Here is a 9,331-nt window from a genome sequence, read left to right as displayed (position 1 = left end):
CAAACCAGTACCACAAAGGTGTTTCCCAGAGTTGAGTGGGAGGCAGGTCCCGAGTGTGGGGTCCTGCTCGGGGAACGCACTTGGAAGGCCTCGCGAAGGAGGGGGAGAAACGAGGCGTCTGGACACATGGGGAGATGAAACGGGAAGCGAGCCAAGGGTGAAAGGCTGTGCTGTCACTGCAAGTTCTCTGTAGGCCGGCCATGTTCACAGCAAACGCTGGGAGGAGGGGGTTCGTATGAGGATCACACACGGAAGGGACCCCGTTTGATTCCTTGTTTACCACAAGCTGAGCTTGAGCCACTCTCCTTGCAAACCTGAGGGCAGTGGCAACAGGTTACTGTGTGGGTGGCACTGGGTCTTCTGTCCTTGTCACCTCAGCTCTGTGATCCCCATCCCATGACACCCAGTTGGTGCTGTCCTTGAATTACTGGAGCCTTCCCACAGGGTGGGCGGGTGGCCACGCCTCTAAGGGACCCACCTCCGGGTGTTCGGCCCTCAGCCCAGACCTTCTGGAAACTCTCTCCCTTTCCTCAACCTCCCGCTGCCCCTTGCTCGCCTCTCGAGGAGCCGTCCATGTGGTCGGTGAGGACATGTCCCTCTGTTGTGAGTGGCCTTACGGGTTCACCTTCCCCCGGCCACTCGACAGCTCCCCGGGTGGCCAGGGGTCACCAGGTGGGTTTGTGTGTGGACATGGTCACCACTCAGCACACAGCACCATGTAAACTTCTAACAAGCAGCGGAATGACCAGGAGATGCCTCCTGGAGCCAGCGCTGTGTGTCCAATGTGATCAGCCAATGAGGACAGTCCTCGAGGAGAGGGTCACAGTCCAGCTCGGTCACTCAGAGTCGCTCCACTTGGCTCAGGAACTGAGGAGTTGACTGTTCAATGTGTTCTCGGAGACAACATGACAGGTCATCTAACTGCTTATCTTTTGTCTGTTGTAAACGCTGCTTTGTCTTCACAGGACTAAGAGCAGATTACTCATTTGAATAAGCAGCTTTTGGGGACTTTCTGTGTGTGAAATCCTGAGAGGCTGCTCTGCGTACCCATGGGCACCACCCTCTCAGATTGGACCTGGGCGCCGTCAGCTACTTCCTGACCTTGATCTGGGTCAAATGACTGACCCTCTGCCTTCTGTCTCTTGCAGGGAAACTATCACCTGCTTTGTGGGGAGTTGGAGAGTTAGACATGGATGAGCCTCAGCATGTGGACGGCTGCCCTTGTTACCACGCACGCCTCCAGCGTCTGCCTTCCACTCTGATAGACGCCCCTCGTGTCTGGGCAGCCCAGAGCTGCTGGGCACCCGCTGCAGGCAGGGGACCCGCGTGGTGGTCAGTGGTGCCAGGAAGAGGCTCCCAGGGACAGCGAGTGGCTGTCCTGACCGTCCCAGGTGGTCCTGCCACAGGGTCACCACCCTGTGGGTTGGAGAACATTCCACAAACGGGCAGGTGCCTGTCTGAGTGTCTGTTCTTGGCCTTGAGAGGGTTGAAGCATAAAAGGAGACCTCACTTCTGGCCGAGGAAGCTGGGAACACTCAGCATAGAGCCACCTGAGTCCTCACATTTTTCAGAAGCCACTGTGAGCACAGCCCTTATCAGCGGTCAAGGGCCTGCCTGTTACTCCAGCTAAATGCCCAGTTTCCCTGAAGAAACTCCCGGAAAACAGACACAGACACGCTTTCTCCTCTCCCCAAATCTTGGCGCCTAGACTTTTAAGTGCCCTTGACATGTCTGAAGTCGTGGGTCTGTGTGGATTCAGGAACGCCGTCACCTGGCCAGGATTCTGAGTGCTGCACAGATGGGACATCTGTTCTCAGTGGGAGCTTCAGAATGAACTCAGCAAATCTTCCTGCTGAGCTTTTCCCATTTGCCCCGGGTGCAGATCTGCCTGGACATCAGCCCAAATGCCCGTGGAGCTGCCCCCCTCCCCCCACCGGCCCTCAGAGCCCATCCCGTGGAGCTGACCTCAAGGCCCTCAGAGCTTGTCGGCAGAAGCCTCCCTGCTGGAGAGTCTAGGGCGTGGCAGGAACGCCACTGTTTCCTCTCCCCGCTCGCGGTCCGTTTTCATCTCAGAAGTCAGTCAGGTTTTCTCCACAGCATCCAAACATAAGATGACCACTTTCAATCGCTCGAGGGGCCTTCTCTCCAGAGTGTTCAAAATGTAAAACATAAAAGCAGTTTGCCCTGTTCGTGGGACGGGGGCAGCTCACTTTGCAGGGTGCAGACAGGCAGTCACGGGGTCACAGCAATCGCTGGAGTCCCAGCTGCTTGTTTGGGGTGAATTAAAACACTCTGCTCCAGGTGCCCGCCCACCCCTTTCTGCCCACTTCCTTTTCTCTCTGACTTCAGTGGCAGTCAGGCCCCCCTCCCAGGGACCCCACTGTTCACCCCGGTGCCAGGCTGGGTGTCTCTCCTTAGAAGGGGCAGCGTGATCTGTGCGGCTGTTTTAAATTTCCATGAACAGTGTTGCGCTCGGGTGTCCTTTCCTGTCTCCTTTCTGTCAGAGCCGGTTTTTAAGTTACACGTTTTGCTTTTTGCCCATCTGACTGTGGGTTCTCACAGCCTGGTCTGCACTGACCACATCCTGCCCATTGCTCCTGGGACAGGACGAATGTCCCCACAGGCATCTCCCTCCTCTTCCTAAGGGGCTTGAACTTTAACTTGGGCTGTGGTTCAGCGTCCTGAATAATGAGGCCCTCGGGGAAGCGAAGGGTGTGACTTCCAGGCCTGGGCCTCACAGAGGAACCCTGTTTTCCCACCTAGTCCCTCACCCCAGGCTGGAGTGCTGCCTGCGTGCCTTTTTATTTAGATGCTGAGTCTTATCTAAACTCCTCTTTCCCGAAATCTCTGTTCTTGTCTTCAAATTGCTAGAGTTCAGCTACATTTCACAGACTCTGGGAACGGGCTTCGGAGCCCGAGACAGGAGATCCTTCAGGAAATGGAGAGGGGTGGGGCTGTGGCACAGACTCCAGTCGCGTCTGTCTAGATGAGGAAGTGGGGGCCCGAGAGGACCCCTCCCCTGGCTCTGTGTGGTACAACTCTCTGAATGTTGCTGTGCCAGCCAGTTTCTGTCTAACACAAAATGAATGCTTCCCTCTCACAGCTACTGTCTGGGGAAACTCAGCATCAGGGATTTTAGTAATAACTGCACTTCCTTCAACTGGAAACAGCACCTCTCCCCTCCCTAGACCAAAACATCCCCACTCCCTGAGGAAGGAAGGAAAAGGCTCCGGAATGGCCAGGCACAATGAGCTTAGCGCGGCTGGATGTCCACTGAGGTCAGATACCCTGCAGCGCTGGTCACTGCTGGTCAGCAGGGCTGAGGCCCGGGTGGGAGACAGGCCCTGGCTTTGCTGCTCCCAGGGTTTCTCAGGATCCTCTTCGTCCCACCACGTCCCTGTGCGTTGGTGGCTAAATGCCCGTGACCGATTCCTCGTGGTTGTTTTTCTGATCAGCTCCTCATTTTGGGGGTTTGGAAGCCCCATTTCTAGTTACCGACTTGGGTTTCAGTGAAGGATGCTTCCACAGCCCCGGGTGACAGGTCACGATGAGTCCCCACAGCTCCAGCAGCTCGTGGTGGCATTCGGTGAACTGAACACTTTCTGCCCTGAGAATTCTTTCTTTCGTCCCTCTCACCTCGGACGAGGAAGGGGGGCAGGAGGGTCGTTGATGACAGGGAGCTCCCAAAGCCTGTGCTCCTCCACAGCCTGGTGCCCCAGGCCACACTCAGGAAGTTCTGAGTGTCAGACTCCAGAGCTGATTTAGCTGTCCTGCTGACCCTCAGAACTGGCGAAAGCCACAGGACTCCCCCCGTCCATCTCCCAGGGGCTGGAAAGGACGGGGCTCCTGGCTGAAGCCACCATGGGGCAGCCACCCCAGAACAGCCCCAGCCCCAGGCAGGAGCAGAGGGTGCCGGGAGATGGTGAAGCTGAGCCTTGCAGAGTCCCCGTTCTCTGAGACAAAGTCTGATCGCTCTGACTGACGCGGCTCAACTTCCTTGTCTTCTCAGACAGGACACTGGGGGGTCAGGCATCAGGGCAAGAGGCCTCTGCCGCTAGACACAGTGGCTGTGCACCAAGGTAACCACAGCGCCGAGGACAAGTGTGAAATAAGTCTGCTTGCTGTCCAGACCATTGTTCACACCCCCCCCTTCGTGACTATGAAACCCACCCAGAGGTTTATAAAGCGACCACACCCAGTCACAGGGCAAACAGCTCTGCGTCCTGTCACCCAGCGGAAACCTAGGAATCTCCTCAAAGGTGGGGAAGGCAAAGTGGATGTGCTTAGGTTCCGGCTGCCTTCGCACTGCAGTTCTATGGGCATAATTATCTCACTCCGAGACACAAGTAGGTTTCCAGAAGCTCAGACTCAGGGTGGTAAGGGGGTGACACAGTCAGCTACAGATTAGAGAGCTGATAGATTAACGCTCCTGGAATGTGCAGATGGCAGGATGTCTGCAGGACAAACCGAGTCTGGCTCTGGAAGCCCCTGGTGGATGGTGTCCCAGGAGGTGGTTTGCAGGCAGGGCATACAGGTCAAGGGAAGGTCCCCAGAGACTGGTGGTGGGGGGGACATGGCCACAGGGCAGGCCCCCAGCAGAATTCCCTGCTCTGCAGCGTTCCCCACCTCTTTCTGCTCTCGCAGCACTCGGAGGACTGGCTCCTGTGCTGGTTTGGCTGCTGACTGTTGGACTCTGCAGGTTTTCTGACACTGATTCTAGGAGCTCAGGTTTACTGATCACCTACTTCATAGCAGGTGTGATTTTAAGGTCTCCCAGCTACCCCTTGAGGTAAGAACTATCATTACTTCACCTTACAGGTGAGGAAACTGAGGGACAAGGGATGGTCTGATTTTCCCAGAGCCACAGAGATTGGGGAGCCTGAATTCCAGGCTGGCCGCCCCTGCTGGGGTCAACTCCGCTGTTCTCTCTGTGATTACAGGTTATAGGCTTTAAAAATGCGTCTGTTTATAAGCTTCAGGTTCCACATTTTAAAAGTATATAAATATAATTATTTAAATATGGAATAACCTTCAAAGTAATTTTAATTTAAAAGGAAACAAATATGACCCTTGTTAGTTAAGATACTGAGCAGCTGAGGAAGGGCCAGTGGGTTCACTGTTCTCGGTATTTTATGCTGTATTTTGCTCCTATCGCGTCCTCAGGAGGAAGCAGGAATTAGTGACAAGGCACTGAGTTTCGTCTGGTGTCAGAGAGGGATAGTGACTGGCAGTGGAGGGGACCACCAGCCCGAGAAGAGTGAGTGTCCTGGGTGGAGATGGCAGGGGCAGGTGGGGGCTCACTCTTTCTGTGCTTTCTGCTCAGTTTTAGGCCTGAGGGGTGAATGCTGCCCTGATGGGGAAGCAACACTGTGTGAGCACCTGTGCTTAAGACCAAGCCCTCACTCAGAGTGACTTGTGCCAGGGCTGCCCGGGGTGGGCTCACCCTGAGCACGGGGGGGGGGGGGGGGGGGGGGGGGGGGGGGGGGGGGGGGGGGCCAGGAGCAGGTGGGAGGAAACATCATGGGTCAAAGGAGTTCTGGCCAAACTGACCCAACAGGTTTCCCGCTGGAGGCAGCCTGGTGACCAGACTCACCAGGGGAGGGTGTGAGGTCTCAGATGAGATAGCAGGCAGGGGTCTGACTCAGCAGGGTTCTTGCTGACACTGGCTGGACAGGACATAGATAAAGTCAGGCCTAGAGGTCAGGGCCCTGAGTAGCTGGACTGGAGTTGGGTTGAGAATGTTCCTCACACAGGGCCTGCTTGTGACCAATAAACGAGTTCTGACTAAAGCCCAGCTTGCACGTGGCATGTCTGACAGCAAGAGGCTGCGCGGGGGAGCCTTCTCTGTGGTAGAGAGGCTCAGAGAGGCTCAGTCACTGCCCCAAAGCCTCCCAGCATGCTCTGGGAGGCAGCCGTCCCCTCCCCTCTCCTCTCCCCTCTCCCCCTGGACCGATCCAGGGTCCTCATTCCCATCTGAGAGGGTGAGGACCCACCCAAAGTCACAGCTGGTACTTCGAAGGGCACAACTATATTTGCCAAGTAACTTTTTTTTTTTTTTAATATGTCTTTATTGATTTCAGGGAGAGGGAGAGAGGGAGAGAGAGAAACATCAATGATGAGAGTCATTGATTGGCTGCCTCCTGCACATCCCCTACTGGGGATCGAGTCCGCAACCCAGGCATGTGCCCTGACCTGGAACTGAACCTCGATCTCCTATATCATAGGTGGATGCTCAACCACTGAGCCATGCTGGCCCCGCTCAAGAAACTTTTTAATTTGAAAAACATAGGAAGGTAAAGAGCCAGAACATAAATTTCACACAGTCATACATGTGACTGTTGGTGATATTTACTGTGTGCATCATGTTTAATTTCAGGAATGTGAGCTTTATACACTTACCATCATTATGTAGGTCTGGGTACGGTCACTGGGGTTACTGCAGGGTTTTTTAACATTAAGAATAAGAGAAGTAGCCCTGGCCGGGTGGGTCAGTTGGTTAAGAGTCCTCCAGTGCACGGAGAGGTGGCCCGTTGATTTCCCTTCAGGGCACATGCCCCGTTTCGGGTTCAGTCCCCAGTAGGGGGTGTGCAGGAGGTAGCCTATCGACATCGGTGTTTCTCTCTCCCTCTCCCTTCCTCTCTTTCTAAAATCAATAAAAACATAGTTTTTAAAAAGTTAGACTTTCTATACCAGTGAATTTTCAGGGGTTCTATTAGCCAATAAGGGTAAGTCAGGTTAAAATGTGTAGCTTCTTCTAAGAAAGGGTTCAGTAAATGGAAGTTCTTTAACCATGTCCAGAAATGAATTCTATGTATAGGGTTGTATTTTTGACACCGGATTGTGTAAAGTGTGTTTCTTACTAACTTTAACAAGTGTCACATAATTTTACAAAATTCGTAAGTGCTCAAATTTCTAGAAATCATGAGAGGTGCTTCTCAGGATTGCAGAATGCCAGAAACCCCCCTCCCCTAGAAACAATGCAAAATTTTGTTTAAAATATTCCAGAATTTAGCTTTTGGACATAGGATAGCGAGTCTGGCATTACTGCATATTTGCGGGAGGTTACAATTTAATTTACAATGAAAATTTTAAATGTACAGAAATACTGCTGTGCCAGATGGCAGGGAAGCCAGGGGTCTGGGCACAGGCTCTCTGCCTGAGTAACAAGATCCATGTTATTTGTTGATGTGTGTGAATTGGTTTTCCCTGTTTTGTTTGTAGTGAGTGTCCTCGAAGGCTGTGTGTTTGGATCCTGGCTTGTTTTGTAACTTATTTCACAGTTTTTTACTGTATCCATGTTGTGCCTGCAGAATATTTGACAATGGACCCCATGTACGAGTTCATTAGATGCATCATGTGTTGGGAGTGGTCCTGTAACCACTGCCTGTCCACGTATTCAGTCCTGTAAGCCTTTTAAGCCCAGAGGCTAAATTTACTGGACCTGGTTTGAGAAGCTATCTATATAGATTTTAACATTCTTATGTATCCCCATAAAAAAGGAGTTCTTATATTTTATTACTGGGTGGAGTATTTTTTAGTAGGTGTTCTGTGGTTTTCATCAGTTTGTGATACTTGTGCTTGGTGGGTCCAGAGCTATTTGGGGTCCTGTGGGTGGGATGGCTTATCTCAGGATCCCTGTAACTCACTGGGAAGGTGAGACGTCTTGCTTTCCATGTGTCTGGCTGATATTTAAAGTCTGGCTTATCCCACTCAGCCCCTTGGCCCCTTCCAGACCCTAACCACTCACCCTGTGAGGGCTCCATGCCTGTCACCACTGGTCTGTGCTTGGGGCTCCTGCAGGTCTGTCTCTCCCACAAACTCAGAGCCTCTCTTCATTTTAAAAGTTTTGCTGCTGATCACTTCTGGAAAAACCCAAAGGTACATCTGATTGTTTTTTTTAGTAGTAGTAGTTACAATACATAAGAAAAATGTTTACAGAAGCATACAGTTCTGCGATCTCTTTATAAATGTATTTTTAAATTACTCAGGTAACATGAGTATACAGTGAAAACATAAGCAATATTGACGTATATCAGGTAAAAAGTTTCTCTGTAGAAGTTAGTTTGCTTGGCAGGAGGGTGTACACATTAAAATTTGATACATGCAAATGGATCCAATTTGCCTCCAATAGTTTTTTGGGTTTTTAAAAGATTTTTTTTTATTGATTTCTTTGGAGACAGAGGAGAGAGGGAAAGAGAGAAACATGGATGTGAAAGCAAAACATCAATCAGCTGCCTCCTGGGCATGGAACCCTCAACCCTTCTGTGCACTGGACACACCCAACCAACTGTCACACCAGCCAGGGCCGCCTCCGGCTCTGGTCCCAACACTGGATGCGCTTTACAAATCTTTGCCACATTGGTAGGTGGGAAAAGGGCACTTCATGTTACTTTTCACTTTTCTTATTATAATGGAGTTGAATGTCCTTTTGTATTTTATTGTTTGGCTCTTTTCTGAGACGCGAAATAAAAGTCACCTTGTGCTTTAGGGTTCGCGAGGTGCGTCTCGGGTGGACGCTCGGTGGCAAGAGCGCCTGCTGCAGGCCGGCTGCGGGCCTCCCGTTCCCCGCGACAAGCGCAGCCTCAGCGGAAGGAGCAGCAACTGGAGACTTCGGGCCCCTGCACCGCGCCGCGTGGGCGCGTCTCGCCTCTGTTCGGTCAGGGCTCCCGCAAAGTGCTTTAAGCTTCCTTTTCCGCCGGGACGGCTGCCCCGCGGCGTGGGCCTCAGGACTGGGGCGACCACGGCGTCCTCCACGCGCTGCCTGTTCCAGGGTGTCTGCGTGCGGGGCTTCGGCCTGGCCGAGTGTCGCTGCCCTGCTCCCTTTTCCTCGGACCCCAGAGTTGAACGTGGAGACTTACAAGGCCAGTCCTTCTCCTCTCGTAGGTGTGGACACAGGCCACCCCCCCCTATTTGGGCCGAGCCGAGGTCGCAGATGCTCGTGCATCGGACGCACCTGCCGGCTGGACATTCTGGGGCGCACGGCACACTTGCAGGCGCCCATACCCCAGCGTCCCGCCTCCCAAACCCCAGAAGCCCCTTGGCTTGGGTCTGGGGCCCTCGGCGCACGGTGACCGCCGAGCCCGAGCCCGGCTGGGCTGCAGGGAGGCTGCGCGTCCGGGGCGCAGGCACCGCCGGACACCTGAGGCCCCAGCGTCGTCCACGGATGCACCGAGGCCCTGCGCACGGGTGGACCTCGTTCCAAGGACACAGGGGTCACCGGCCTGCGGCGTCCGGGTACCTTCCAGCGGCCGCGTCTCCAGCTCCCGGCGCCCCAGCCCCGAGCCGGCTGTGGGCATGCGCACTAGCCCGCCTCGCGGCTCGCGGCCGTTGC

This window comes from Miniopterus schreibersii (genome assembly GCF_964146895.1).
Source record: "Miniopterus schreibersii genome assembly, chromosome: 2".
Taxonomy (NCBI): Eukaryota; Metazoa; Chordata; class Mammalia; order Chiroptera; family Miniopteridae; genus Miniopterus; species Miniopterus schreibersii.
This window is presented reverse-complemented; position numbering follows the sequence as displayed.